Source organism: Phasianus colchicus, chromosome 5 (genome assembly GCF_987193195.1).
Source record: "Phasianus colchicus chromosome 5, bPhaCol1.hap1.1, whole genome shotgun sequence".
Taxonomy (NCBI): Eukaryota; Metazoa; Chordata; class Aves; order Galliformes; family Phasianidae; genus Phasianus; species Phasianus colchicus.
This window is the reverse complement of record NC_143440.1, coordinates 59,977,576-59,992,484: the sequence shown is the minus strand read 5'-3', so window position 1 is coordinate 59,992,484 and position 14,909 is coordinate 59,977,576. Positions and strand designations below refer to the sequence as shown.

Genomic DNA, 14,909 nt, shown 5'->3' with positions numbered 1-14,909 from the left:
CCAAAGAGCAGTCGGGGGCTGGAATGGGCTGCCCAGGTGGAGTCACCGTGCCTGGAGGTGTTAGGGAACATTGGGATGTTGTACTGAGGGACGTGGCTTAGTGGGAATATTGGTGGTAGGTGGATGGTTGGACTGGATGATCTCAGAGATCTTTTCTAACCTCTGTGATTCCATATTATTAAGAAACACTTCTTCCCTTAAAGAGCAGTGCTGCACTGGCACAGCTGCCCAGGGAGGTGGTGGAGTCACTGTCCTGCTGCACCATGGAGATGTGGCACTGAGGGATGTGGGCAGGGTGGGCTGGGCTGGGGTTGGGCTTGGGGATCTCGGAGGTATCTTCCAACCTGAATGATTCTGTGATTCTATGGGAAAGACCACAATCGGCCCCTGGTTTTAAATCAGACACATGGTTTCCTGCATTGCCTCCTGCTCCAGTTCATGTAGAACCTGGACAAACTTGCAGAGCATGCATTGCAACTCTTGTACAGAAAAGGTGGGGGAAACTTCCATAGTTACAGCTGTCCTTTAATGGAGTTTATCAGCCAGAAGTATGGAAGAGTTGGTTCTATACCTGTAGACAGAAACACAGGCTTGGAGACTAAAAGGCTCCAATATATAGTTCCAAAATAGGCCATCATTCTTCAGTCTTTTTAAGCTTCATTTCTTCTCTTTTGTCTGCTTATTTGTATGTTTTGTGCACTGTATTGTATCTACCATAGCAATTCTATGGATTTTGGCCACAAGGTGGCATCTGATTTCATAATCTTCCTTTGCAATATCTTTTTTTTTTTTCCCCAGTCTTGATGGACTAATGCCCAGTTTTCTCACAGCAAATTATAGCCTCCTTTCCTCCTGCCTTAGGGAATGCCCTCAGGAGCACATGCACTGTGACTTTCTGTGGCCTTCTGACTCCCATAGCTGGAACTGCCAGCAGTAGCAATGGCCTTGGTGGCACTCTGCTCTGTAACATCCAACCTCCATCCTTGCAGTGTATCTGTTGCATTTGTTAGGGCTGTTGCCTGGTCAGTGAGAGCTGACACGCAGTGCTCTTTGCACCTGTGAAGTGGTGTGAAGTCCCTTGTTAGGAAAGCTGGTGTTGGGCTGGGCTCCTGCCTCCAGAAAAATACCCTATGATTTCTTAATTCTCACTGAACGTTCTAAAGCTAGTGATAACGTTTCCTTCTTTCTGCTTCTGGGTATCTGCCATGTGCCTGCATTTGGGGGATGAAAAACACTTGGAGGGCCAACAAGAAGCCTAGCAAGTTCTGTTTTGCAGCAAGTAACTATAGCACCTGTGTTCCTGACTCATCAAAGGAAGCAATACTAGAAGGTGCCAAGTGTACTTTAAGTGTTTTAAATAACAATCCAGCTGCTGGGGAATGAAGCCTCAGCAGCGCACATCCGGATGATCCTACAGCCCACCACAAACATCTGCGGAGACTCTTTGCAGATTAGAGACCACAGGGTAAGGACCTCTGTCAGCCAGCATGGGAGACCACCTGGGAACGTGAGGTGTGGGTGGGTACTGGGCAGGCATACAGTGAATGATGACTAGGCAGCAGGTAGTGCAGCTTCGTTACTGCTGAACTGATGGATCGAGAAAAATGGGAGAATTATCTTTCATTGAGTCTTTTAGGCTGCAGAACACCTTCGAGATCATCAATCCAACTATCCACTTGACTTACTGAGGCCCATCTCTAAGCCATGTCCCTTAGTGCCATGTCTACAAACACTTAATAGCTCCAGAGATGGGCACTCCAGCACTGCCCCAGGCAGCCCATTCCAGTGCCACCACCCTCGTCATGAAGAAATTCTTCTTAGTGTCCAATCTAAAACATCCCTGAGCAACTTGAGACTGTTTCCTTGAGTGACAAAGGCTGAAGCAGTGAAAATAATTTCTTAACAAGAAGTTTGGTGAAGAGTGGAACAATTAATTACCATCTCTGTGCTAATGAGGCTCACAGTTGGATGTTTTGTATCTAGCAAATAGCAAAGTCTGGCTGGATCTTTGTGTTCAGAGATGAAGGCTGAGCTCTTCACAATGCTTTCCTCAGCAGTGGGATACACTGCTAATCTCCTATAGAGGAGATGCAGCTGCTCAGGTCAGCCACGTGTGGCTGATATTGGGGATGACTGTGGAGAGCACAAACAAGTCATAAGGGAATGCTGAAGGTTATTTTAATAGATGCTATGTTAACTTAAAGAAGTGGCTCCTTCTGTAGCTACTTCCCCTAGCATTTCAGTCTTGTTTGCATGCCCATAGCATTTCTGGCAAGCAAGGTGGGTTTGCTGTCTTGTTTTTCACATGAAGAACTGGAATGTGGAGAAATTGTGTCTGGAATGACAACACTTTTAAAGTGTATTGTTATGGAGAAGTTTCAAAGTCTTCCATTCCAGATCTCGAGGAAGGCAGCTCTCAGGAGCTAAGGGCAGCTCTGCACCGATGCTTTCATTTTCAGCTTCTCATGTCTGCTTAAATGCATTGTGACATTCTTCTCTTTATGAATTGATAGCCACTGGCTGTGGCCAGTAGGAAAAAGAGAGCCGTTTTATGTGCTAATCCATCCCCTTAGAGAGAGAGGAGGTGTATTTTTCTAAAATACACTCCATGCAAGTGCATCTGTTGCATCTCTCATCTAAATATCTCCAAGTCCTCTGCAAATTGTAATGCAATCAGTGTGTTGCATGATGAGACAATGAGAAGAATAAGGGGCAATAAGAGACCAACTCCCACTTCCTTTACAAACCCAGACACAAGTATATATTTGTCTCCTGCTGAACAATGAGAAGTCTCTGTTGTGTTATGATCAACCTGAAACCAGAAATGGAACTACAGTTTATATGTACTCCTGTTTTTCTGCTAATGTGCTCAAAGTGGGGACAATTTGGCAAATATGCTTCAGTAGAATTGGAGTCTTCAAGTAAAAAAAAAACCTTCCCCTGTCAAAGTAGGAGAGTAAGTAGAGAAGGATATTATTCCTCTTTTGGTCTCTTGCATGGCTCATTGGAAACTGTCTCTTCTGTGACTCTCCAGTGTAAAATGGGAAAAAAAATAATACATTCTGGTCTCACTTCTGTGTTTCAATCCCAAACCCCAGTTTCCTTCCACGTCAACCACCTTCTTTGCTCCCTTTGATGTACCACAGTGCGATTCAGTGGGATCTGAACTGCATCTGTGTACTTTGTTGTCTCACCTGCTCTTGTTTTGACATTTCTTCATGGGCAAACACAGACAAGTAGCACTTTGGAAAGGCTCAGGAAGCTCAGTTCCCATCTGGCCAAAAATTCAAAGAACTTGTGACCCACCCTAATCACATCCACATGATGAAATAGGAAGCCATTCCATGCTGTTCAACGTTCCGATAGGTCATCTGGGATGGACAGTGGGGAAGATGCTTTAGAGTATTTTTTCCAGTTATAACACTAATCTACATTGTCTGACCTTTGGCAAAATGATTTAATTTGTGGTACGGCCCAGGGTGTAATGTGGGCCAAAGCCTTTGAGATCCTTGGACAGAAAGAGTCCTACCTTTGTGAAATGCTATCGTTATGATTTTGTTGGATACGTGTATCTGTCTGGAACAGGTTGCCCAAGGAGGCTGTGGATGCCCCATCCCTGCAGGCATTCAAGGCCAGGCTGGATGTGGCTCTGGGCAGCCTGGGCTGCTGGTTGGCGACCTGCACACAGCAGGGGGTTGGGACTGGATGAGCACTGTGGGCCTTTGCAACCCAAGGCATTCTATGTATATGCTTACAAGGATGGGGGCAAGACAACTGAGAAAATGCCATAAATCAAAATATCTGGAAAATTTTCTATAAGTACTTAGTTCTCTTACTTTGAAGTTTGTAAATCTCAGAGTCCATATTAGGGAAAATATTTTTCTGCATGATGTCACTTTTCAGACTATGCTTAGTGCCACTACTCTCCCCATGTGAAAAATACTGAGATTGATGTAAAAGACTGCCTATGAATATGTCCACCCTCAGCTCTTCATAGGGACTGGGGGGTTGGGGCTGGAGGAAAGGCACAGTGAGCCCAGTGCTGATCACAGAATCATTGAATCACAGAATGGTTTGAATTGGAAGAGAACCTTCAAGGCCTTCCAGTCCCACTGCCTGCAGTCAATGCAGAGACACCCACAGCTCCATCACAGCCCATCCCTGACCTTGGCTGTCTGCAGGGATGGGGCAGCACCACCTCTGTGGGCAGCCTGTGCTATGCATCACTACCCTTGTAGTAAGAAACTTTTTTTATATATCCTCGCTAAATCTTCCCTTTTTCAGTTGGAAACCATTTCCTCCTGCCCTACAGGCTGCACTAGTTCTAAACTGCTGATCCCTGAGATTCAGTGTGGGAAATTCAGGGTCCATAGGAGAGCCACGAAGATGAGCAGGGGGCTGGAGCACCTTCCCCACAAAGACAGGCTGGGGGAGCTGGGCTTGTTCAGCATGAAGAAGAGAAGGCTGCAGGGTGAATCATTGCAGCCTTCAGTACCTAAAGGGAGCCTACAGACAGGAGGGGAGTCAGCTCTTGGAAAGGGGAGATAACAGCAGGACAAGGGGAAATGGTTTGAAGCTGAGGGAGGGCAGATTTCAGTTGGATGTCAGGGGGAAGTTGTTTGCTGTGAGAGTGGTGAGGTGCTGGAACAGCTGCCCAGAGAGGCTGTGGATGCCCCGTCCATCCCTGGAGGTGTTCAAGGCCAGGTTGGATGGGGCCCTGGGCAGCCTGGGCTGCTGTGAGATGTGGAGGTTGGTGCCCTATGTGTGATAGGGGGTTGGAGCTTCGTGATCTTTGAAGTCCCTTCCAAGCCGGGCCATTCTGTGAAAAATAAGGTGGTAAGAGGAGCCCAGCAGCACCTCCCCTGTTCCCAGCTGAAGCTCCAGAAGGACCGAGCTGCAGGCTTTGCTTTGTGGCTCCACGTGGGAAGCACGAAGGTTACCGCTGAAGGGCAGCGCTCGGAGCAGCCTTGTTTCCTATTGCAGTGTTGACGCTCCCGCACCTGTGCGGCCCGTGGTTTCCATCGGCAGCGCTGTGGGAGCGGCTTCCTTCCCCCAGCAGCGGGGTGAGTCCCGGAGCGAAGCGGGGAGCGGGGCTGACAAAGAGCAGAGTTTTATCCCGGGGATAAATGAGTGAACCCATCACTGCAGACACAGCGCTGGCGGATTTCGGTGCAATTAGCTCCGCAAATACCAAGACATGCAGTCTGCAACCAGACTAAAAGGTCTCCTAAACAATTAGGGGACCGCGGCCCCGTGGACCCCTGTCATGCACATTAATGTCACCAGCCTTAGCAAAGGCTACGCGTGCTTTGATGCCGGGGGAATCCAGCGTTTGACGACCCCATAAACTTCATACTGGTTTTGGTCCCAGCTCCCACGATTCGGTGGCGTTTTATTTACTGCGCCTCATAACGTTTAGTCCATAAACAAATAGGGGTTGGGGAGAAGGGCCAGTGTGAGCTTAATTACCTCAACTCTGCCTCCTCTTTTGTTATGTGCATCATGGATACTTGGCAGCATTAACATTCCTGGAATTGTATCTGCCGTCCTTTGTAAAAGGATTGAATGCTACGCATTAGTTCGGGCTCGTGGGGCATTTGTGTCTCCAACAACAGCTTAATTATGGACATTGTTTACTAATCAGTATTAAATTGACAGACTATGAGGGCTAATCTGGAGATTAACACAATAGCTTGTTTTCATTTTGTCCTTCTAGCAGTTTATTGAATGCAAGATTTAAAACAAGACCCTCTTGTGAGCCTTACCTTCCGCACCGCAGCTGTGTGACCGCGGCCAGACCCGTATATTTGTTTTCTGCAATGCAGAGTCAGAGCAAACACTCGGCTTGCTATAGAACGGCACCCACGAAGCCCACGCTGTCTTGCTACTGCCGAACGTGAGGGCGACAGGAGGTGTGCTTCGGTAGGATCAGCAGCTCGCACATCTCAGGCTGCTTTTAAGCCTTCTGTTTGCTCCGTTCCAAGAGCCACACAGAGCATCATCTCTCAAACACCAACAGAGCCCAGGCCCCGGGTAGTAATCTCTGCAGGGAGAAGATCTGATGTCACTCTGTGCAAAGTTATTCAGTGAAAGCTGTGTGTGTTTCTGGGACGTCTGTTTTGCCCATACAAGATGTTAAACTCCCCAGCAGATTTGTTTTGCCTGTGTAAGAATTCCATCGTTGGCCATGAAAGCAGCCCAGGAGCTGGATGTCCATTCTGCACAGTCAGGTTTAGTTTGGTTGTGGGAAATAGGAGGGGTCATTTAGAGAAGAAAACACACAGTGTGGGTCTGCCATGTGGTGTGTGTCCGTCTGTCTTGGGCACCTCAGTACAGAAGGGACATGGAGGTGCTGGAGCAGGTCCAAAGAAGGGCAACAAGGCTGGGGAAGGGCTTGGAGAATATGGCCTATGAGGAGAGACTGAAGGAACTGGGGCTGTTCAGTGTGGGAAAATGAGACTGAGGGGAGACCTTATTGCTCTCTTCCAATATCTGAGAGGTGATGGCAGCAGAGCGGGGTTGGTCTCTTCTCACTGGTGACAGGACGAGGGGAAATGGCCTCAAGTTGCACCAGGGGAGGTTTAGGTTGGGTATCAGGAGGAACTTCTTTACAGAAAGGGCTGTTCAGCACTGCAATGGGCTGCACAGGGAGGTGGTTGAGTCACCATCCCTGGGTGTGTTTAAAATCCATTTGGATGTGGTGCTCAGGGCCGTGATTCAGTGGAGGGTTGTAGAGTTAGGGTGGGATGGTTGGGTTGTGTTGGACTCGATGATCTTTAAGGTTTTTTCCAACCTGAGCAATTCTGTGGTTCTGCAGTGCTGGTGGTTGGCAGCAATGACAGTGATCCCAGCACATCGTGTCTCCCACAGCTTCACATCTGTGTTCAACTCCAATTTTTCAGGCTGCTGGCAGCACCGTGGGGTTTGTAGTCTGCGAAGCCGTGCCTGCTGATGGATGGCTTCACTGATTAAGTATGGACTAATCAGAATGCACTTAGTAATAACTAGATAACAGATTTTTGTTTTCTTTCTTTCTGGGTGATTCAGAGTAGGAAGTGATGCAAAGTGCACTTTGCAGCAACAGCAACTTAGGGAGAGCAGGTGAAACAGCAAGAAACATTAGGATGTACCTCGAGTGCTGTGTTCAGCTAGAAATACATTGAGGCCCTGGAGTCTGTGCAGTGGGGAACAGAGCTGTGAGGGCTCTGGAGCACACGTCTGAGGGAGCTGGGCTGGGGCAGTGTGGAGAAGGGGCTCAGGGGAGACTTTATAGCCCTCCACAACTGCCTGAAAGGAGGTGGTGATGAGGTGTGGGTAGGTCTCTGCAGCTGGTTAACAGTGATAGGACAGAGGGAATGGCCTCAAGTTGCGCCAGGGGAGAGTCAGGTTGGGTATTAGGAAACATTTCTTCTTCAAAGGAGTGATGCTGAGTGGCACAGCTGCCCAGGAGTGGTGGGGTCACCTGGAAGTGCTCCTCAGTGCCTGGATGTGGCACTGAGGGATGTGGGCAGTGGGCAGGATGGGGTGGGCTGGGGCTGGGCATCTCAGAGGTCTTTTCCAACCTGAATTATTCTACAGTTCTGTGTGGAAAGAGCTGCTACTACCCTCTGTCCCAGCCACGGCTGATCTCATACATGAGTTTTAATGACTGCGTGGCCCTTCAAATTTATGCAATGGAGAAGCAACCATCCTTAGACAAGAAAAGATGGCAAGCATTGTACTGAAATGCTCAGCAGAATATCTTCAATGGTCTTCTGGTCCACGCACACCTCATGCTGGAAGTAATTAGTACAAAACCCTAATCTTTTTTTGCATCCGAGCCACGCGGTATAATCCAGCCTTTCAGAAGGATAAGTCAGTATTTGTGAGCTCACTTGGATTTAATGTAAACAATAAAGGGCTAATTCAATAAAATGGCTTTGACCCATCAAAATCCACTTTCAGGAGCTGTAATATAGGCTGGGAGCCCACGAGGAGCGTTGTGTGTGTAGAAATCTTCCAACTTGCCTGTCTGCAGAACAGCTGACAGTGCAGATGTGCCCTAAGAAGAGACAGTTGTTAGAGATTGTTCCTACTTTGCTTTTTGGGGCTGTCTGCCTTCTTTCTTAAAGAAATTGTGATGTGTGATATGAGAGCTTTTCTGATTTATTCTGTTAGAAACAGTGAAGAAAAGGGAAAGGAACAATATAAACAGGAGGGGAACGGCTGTTTGTGAGGGTGGATGGTGACAGGACAAGGGGGAATGGTTTTAAAGTGAGACAGGGCAGGTTTAGGTTGGATATGAGGAGGAAGTTTTTCACCCAGAGGTGGTGAGGCACTGGAACAGGTTGCACAAGGAGGCTGTGGATGCCCCATCCCTGCAGGCATTCAAGGCCAGGCTGGATGTGGCTCTGGGCAGCCTGGGCTGCTGGTTGGCGACCTGCACACAGCAGGGGGTTGGAACTGGATGAGCACTGTGGGCCTTTGCCACCCAGGCCATTCTGTGATTCTATGAAAAGAGGGGCAGGAAGAAAGGAAAGGAAAAAAACCCAAAGACAATTAGCTGGGATAATGAATTTTTTTTTTTTTTTTCTTTTTTTACTGTAAGGTTCTTTAGAGGAGTGTAGTTTTCAGGAAACTTTGAGGATCTTTACTGATTTATCATCTTTAAAAACAAAATAAGGCATCCAAGAGCAGCTGTTGGCTCCTGAAAACTGAACCTAAAAGTTTCCAAACTTTTCAGTTTGCAGACCCTGAAAAGTTGCCCAAGGGAGGTACAGAAAGTGCATGGTGAGGTGGAGCTTGTGGCAGATGGGCTGCTAGCTGCTGATGCCTTTAAACTTTGTTGGTCACAAATTCAATGTGATGTAAATAATTGGTGATTGTAGAAAAGTCTTTACGAAACTAAAAGAGTGTTACTTGTGAGCAGCTGCTCCTTACTGCTTATTTACTCCAAAGATTGTTCTTTGCTGTTGAAGGAGCGGAGTTTTATGTACCATAGAACCATAGGATGGCCTTTGCTTTTTGATATCTGAGTATTTCTGTAGTCTTTCTTTGAATACTTGGGGGATATTCCAACCTCCTTCAAAGCACAACAGACCTTACTGGTTACTCCAATAGAAGTCTCACCTCTTTTTTCTATCCATCACATACAGAGGCTTGAAACCAGTTGTTTCAACCTGATGATAAGTAGGAGCCTGAACAGACACATTTCTGCTCACTTAGAAGTTTGGAGGCATTCAGACATGTATTTCCATATGATCACCTAGCAGGTAAGTGTCTTTGCAAAGGAACAAGTCCTTTCTGTTTTATCCTTCTGTCACTGCAGAAGGAGATGTAGTCACTGACTTTAACCTTCAGATTGAGTGACTCACCCCAGGTTTCAGCGATATCTGTATTACTTATTGATATGAAAGAAGAAAAAAAGGGTCTCTAACACCTCCTTATTACTTCAACACAGAGGTTTTTAGGCTTGGAATCTCCCAGACCACAACAGTTAAAGTACCTTTAGATGTTGTCCTGTATGCCCAGTTTAAGACATTGCTATCCTCAACTACTCTCCATGACTTTAATGTACACTGTTCTTCCAGGCTCTGTGAGAAGTATAGATTGTGTGACTGTTCATCTGCCAGATTAAATTAGGATGTGTGTCCACAGCATTTTTAGTCTCTCAATCAGAACTGCCTTAGTGTCATGTTATCCTCTTTGTGCTCCCTTCTTCCCATACACTTTAGTAGCCATCAGGCTTTGGAATGAGACAGCTTGGGGAAGGCGAAAACATTGATACTTACTCTTTTTCTTAGGTTTAAGATGCAAACACATTAGGTTTCTTCTATTAATTAGGGAAAGATCTAGAAGGTGGTTCAGACTATCTACATCATGATGTTCCTCCTCTTGGAAGGAACTGAAGATGTGATACAATTGAGCTGATGGAGCATCTTGCCCTTCTACTGAAAGAGGTAATTCTGCACCCCCTCCTGTACAGTCAGGTCTGCCTTTAAGCAGGTAAATAGCTGTCTTGTGTAACAGCACTCTTAATGCCTTGAAGAAGCTCACCATACGCACACAGAAGCATAAGATTGGCACAGGAAGAAAAAGCCAGGAGGGTGAGCCAGCCTTTTTGCTGACAGTTTGCTGGAGATTGGCTTAGAGGTACCACACAACCATGCCTTGAAATTTCCTGATGGATCTGGCTGCATTAGAAATGGCATCTCTTACTGTGCAAGCTGTGGTTTGATAATCTCCGGCGAAGGAGTAGGGAGGTATCCTTAGGCTACATAATGCCTTGAATTGTAGCGCTGTTTGCTAATCAAATCTTGTCCAATTAGAGATTACACACACGTTTAGGCATTCCTATCACGATTATCTCATTTTTAGCCTCCCAGGACACAGCTAGTTTGAAGACTCCCAGCTTCTCTTCCAAGAGGCTGTTAACCCTCAGTGTGTAAGACTGAAACCCTCTTCCCTGTATTAGTTTCAGTGTTCAACAAAACCAAGTTTCCCCTCCTTCACTGTTTGCTTACCTAGCTAAACTTTCACTTGCTGTTCCAAGCCAGGAAAACTTGCTTGGAAAGTTTTCTGAAAAGGTCATTTAAGAACCCTTTCCTGCAGTCAGAGCTCCAGAATGGTGGTCTCGTCATGGATGTCAACATGGGCTGTAACTGAAGTTCTTCCTGAGCTTGGAATCATTCCACGTTTGTTCAACGATGTTGCTTTCATTCCTGGGAAATGATAAGCTTTTCTGTTGTCTTTCTTTTGTCTCTGGCAGATTGTCAGATTAATCAGATTAATCAGATTCCTTCATGGCATTCTCAGGACTGTCTGTCAGCTCTGACATCTTGAGGACTGTCTTTGACCTCTGAAATCTATCTGCTTTGAGGCAGTAGTAATTCTCAGTGTGTTCCTCCACCTAATTCTTGCAAGGCTCTTCCCATGTTTACAATATCAAGTGTAACTGAACACGCTCAGGATGAAGATTTCATGCTTCCTCCTTTCTCTGTGACATTTTCACTCATTTTTTCTTTCTCTGACCCTGCTTTTTCATGTGATTCCTCTAGGAGAGTGTGTGAGAGTTCCTGTGCAGTAATTTGAACCTGTCTATTGAGGAAAGGTGTTTCTCTACCAGCTTCCTCCTTCACCTGAACTATTAGTTTGTACTCATAAAGGCAAAAAGATGGCTTTTTTGAGGGAGGAACAGAGATTTGTCACATCCTGTGTAGTGGCATATAGCTGAAAACCCTCTGCCCATCTTCATTGGTGATGGGAAACTGCACTACTGTGGAAAGGCAGTACTGACAGCATCTCCTTAAAGCTGATGCTAATCACATGAGAATTCTAAAAACCATCATAGAAACCCTAGAAGACCCTGAAGATGTGCTCTCCAAGTCTCTTGTGAGATACTGAAGGCAGCAATATCATGGAGCTCAGCCTGCTGCCAGGACTCCTTCACTGTGATTATTAGTGTGCTCACTATTAGGATCCAGGGTTAATAACCTGGTTGCTAGTGGACAGGCCCATCTGCCTTTGTTTTCTGCTCTTCTCAAAGCTGTATTTGTGCCCAGGTGAAGTCAAACCTGTTTAGATTACAACCGATGACAGAGATGGAAGTAGCCATCAGGCCTTGGGTTGGGCTTCCCTACCACAGCTCCACCTCGTGCTTCAGGAAGGGAAGCATTCAGAGAGGAAAGTAACTGGCCTGTATTAATTAGAGGCTTCTGCTCTGCCTTGCCCAGTGACAGGCTGTCAGTCAGTAATTACAACGCATCAGTAACCCCCAACTTTTCTCTGCTGTTGCTGCTTGATGAGCTGATGAAGGAGAGCGCGCTGCACACAGCGGTTTGACGTTGCACAGAGCATCCATTACTTCACTTTCTAAAAATGGAATTCCAGCTGCAGGGTTGGGCTTTACGACGGTGATACTGGTTTGTGTTCCCAAGGCACTCAGTGAGTTCCCTTCTCTTGGGGCTCAGCAGTAGGTGTGCTTCACTGCACTAATACACGCTGCAGCACTTGCTTGTCTTTGCTTCAGAGCGGAAGGAGGATTGTTCCCATTCTGCTGTGTGTGCTGATGACCTGCTCCACCTCATTAGCTCAGCACTGCTGGTTGGTGCGCTGGCAAGGATGATCCTGAAAGATCCCATCTGAAAGGGATGAAGACAGGCAGCCCAGACAGGGCTGCCAGCTCTGCTTCCTCTGTGGGAATCACTTTGGCAGGGGTGAAGGAAATACAGGGATGCAAAGGGGCAGTGAGTTCCTGTCTCTCTTGTAGGCACTCAATGTGATGAATGTGATCATTCCAGCTCAGGATCTTTAAATCACACACATGCATATAATAGTAAATAATACATATTAAATAACACATGTGCATATAACACTGGCTGTGTTCAAGAAATGTCTAGATGTTGTACTGAGGGACGTGGCTTAGTGGGGAACTGTTGGTGGTAGGTGGACGGTTGGTCTGGATGATCTTGGAGGTCTTTTGCACCCTTGGTGATTCTATGGTTCTAAGCCATATTCAGGAATCAACAGTTCAGGTCCTGATTTGAATTAAGTAGACCTCAGCTGGGGAGCTGACCTTACTGTCTCTATGACATTTACAAATGCCAGCTGCAGGGTTATTTTAGATGTTTTCTCAAGAACTCAATGTGCACAGAGATCCTATGACCAGCCCCCTCAAGGAAGCATATGTGAAGTGCTTTCCCCTTTAGTTTTGTAGAATTATGAGTTTAAAAGACTTTTGATTTTTTAAACCAGCCCTTTATAGCTGGATGAAAAAAAAAAAAAACCAAACAAATAACCAGTCAATTAAACTACAACTCTGATCTAACCCAGCTCTGAAAAGCTGGTATTTGAATAGGGTGTTATTACAGTTCCAGGCGCTTTAGCAAATTTTACCAGATACTTGGGTTTGAACATCGTACATCATGTGTCCTCTGACACCGGTGAGATTTCAGTACGTACTCAAAGGCACTAAAATATTTTGCTGAACAGGGATGTTACAAAGTACGTCCTCAAATTAAAAATACTTGTAGCTCCTAAAAACCTCAGTTGTCTCAGCCTCTTTGGCCAGGATCTGTTGGAATTAATTTGGGCTGACTTGGTATCATAAGAAGGGGCAGAAACACATTTGGGTATCGACCCAGAGCACCGACTTTCAGGGCAAATTTCTCCTGTGTAAAGCAGTTGTAAAGACCACAAAAAAAAGAGATTTGAATGGAGAATGCTGTTGGCATAGTGATAACTATCAAACTGAATGGCATTTTGGAAAGAACAACACTTGATAACAGCTGTGTTTGCCTTAAACATTTTTAGAGTTCAGTTCAGAGCAGTTCTGTACCATATATGTAGAATTTTTATGCAGAATTTGCATACAGAAAGCATGGAATGCTCTTTACTGGGTAAATTATTTGCTTCTGCTATTTATTACACTCCCTCCTTCCCCTGGGCACACGTGGCTGCAAGGATTTGAGTTAGTTGAGAAAACAGGTGTGCCTAGTCAGAAGAGCAAAATGCCTGCATTCAAGGGAAAAGTAAGATTTCTGTTTCAAACGAGATGCATAATGCAGTCCTCCCTTTGGGTCCATCTAAACTGACCTCTTGGCAAGAGCAAATTAAGGCACAGATACCATGGCTTCATTCAATAGAGATGCTTCAATTCTATCCCTATTAGGCAAAAGATCCTTAAGCCGTTCCTCTGGATGTACTTCAGGTCATCTATACATGGACTCTCCTCATAGGGAGCAGGAGGGAATTTCCGTGATAAAGGTGAAGCAGTCCAGCAGCTCACTTGGATTGGAAGGGGCAGTTCTGCTCCTCTTTGTGCACCTCATAAATGGGTCCATTCCTTCTGTTGCAGCCCCTCCTGCTTGCCTGACTGCATGGTAGAAGCTGAACCAACTGACCAGAAAGGAGAGGGATAAAATTAACTCATTTCTTTTTCAGTTGGAACAAATCTTTTCCCACAGGTGGAGTGAATTGCACTGAGGCAGTGACTGGTTCAATTCCCTCAGTCAGAGCCCATCTCAGAAGATTGTCTGACCAGTTTCCCAGAAGGCCAAAGATCACAGCACAGTACTGCACACCCTGCAAATCCTGCCTTGTGCTATACTGCATTTGGATTTGGAAATGGAAAGACTGTGGACGTGCAGCTTTCTTGGAAGTTCTTCTGATAGTGGAGATACAGTGAGTAACAGGAGATACCATGACTGATTTTGGCATTTTTGCTTTTCTAGTCGTGTATTTATTTCTGAGTCTTTGGGATGGAGGCTTTTTTATTCCTCAGCCTTTGTGCAAATTACTAATAGTTCAGCAGGAGATTTTCTTATAATCCAGCAAGGATGGTGAATGGTGGAAGCAGAAAGACACAGTTGTGCTATGGTTGTGCCTTCTGTGTAGGATCTATGTCCAGGTTTTAAATCGTGGTCATTGCTTATAGCTATCTTGGGCTTCTGGTCTGTGGTCCTTGTGGCATTTGGCCTTCAGTAGCTGGAAGGGCTGCCATTCCCCACTGCCCACCCAACCTCTCAGCTGCAGTCAGGGCTCCACAGCTCCACAGAAGCATGGGTGATGTGGTTTAGCTAATACTATTAGCACACCGCTGTAAGAAAGAAGATAATCTGAGTGAAACTGTGAGAAAGCAGGAGGGTTTCAGCCCCCCCTAAAAACAGTCATCAAAAGGCAAAGAAAATCCATGCAGAACCATGGCAACTTCTCCCTCTGCCCACTGTCACCACAATCAGAAGAGCAGAAAGCAAGACATAGCACCTCTCTTCAGAACAAGAATTTTATCCTTTATAAAACTAGTTATGCTTATATTGAAACTTGTTCAGACTGCTAAAATAGTGTGAAACACGTGAGAAGCATCAGGAAACCCTGAACCAAACATTCATGATGGTTATTACCCTGCAGGTAGCTGTTGAGGTCTAAGCCAG

At 45.9% G+C, this 14,909-nt stretch overlaps 1 long non-coding RNA gene across 8 annotated transcripts in view; it reads left to right on the top strand.

Moving 5' to 3' along the window:
• LOC116234611 (uncharacterized) overlaps positions 1-14,909 on the top strand; it is a 151,251-nt gene that overhangs the window by 29,390 nt on the left and 106,952 nt on the right. For 7 of the 8 annotated variants that reach the window (XR_016467193.1, XR_016467194.1, XR_016467199.1 and 4 more), the window contains exons 2-3: positions 9,135-9,251; positions 13,944-14,160. This is a non-coding gene — a long non-coding RNA (uncharacterized LOC116234611). The remainder of the gene's footprint in view (positions 1-9,134; positions 9,252-13,943; positions 14,161-14,909) is intronic. The other variant, XR_016467195.1, reaches the window with a different exon arrangement.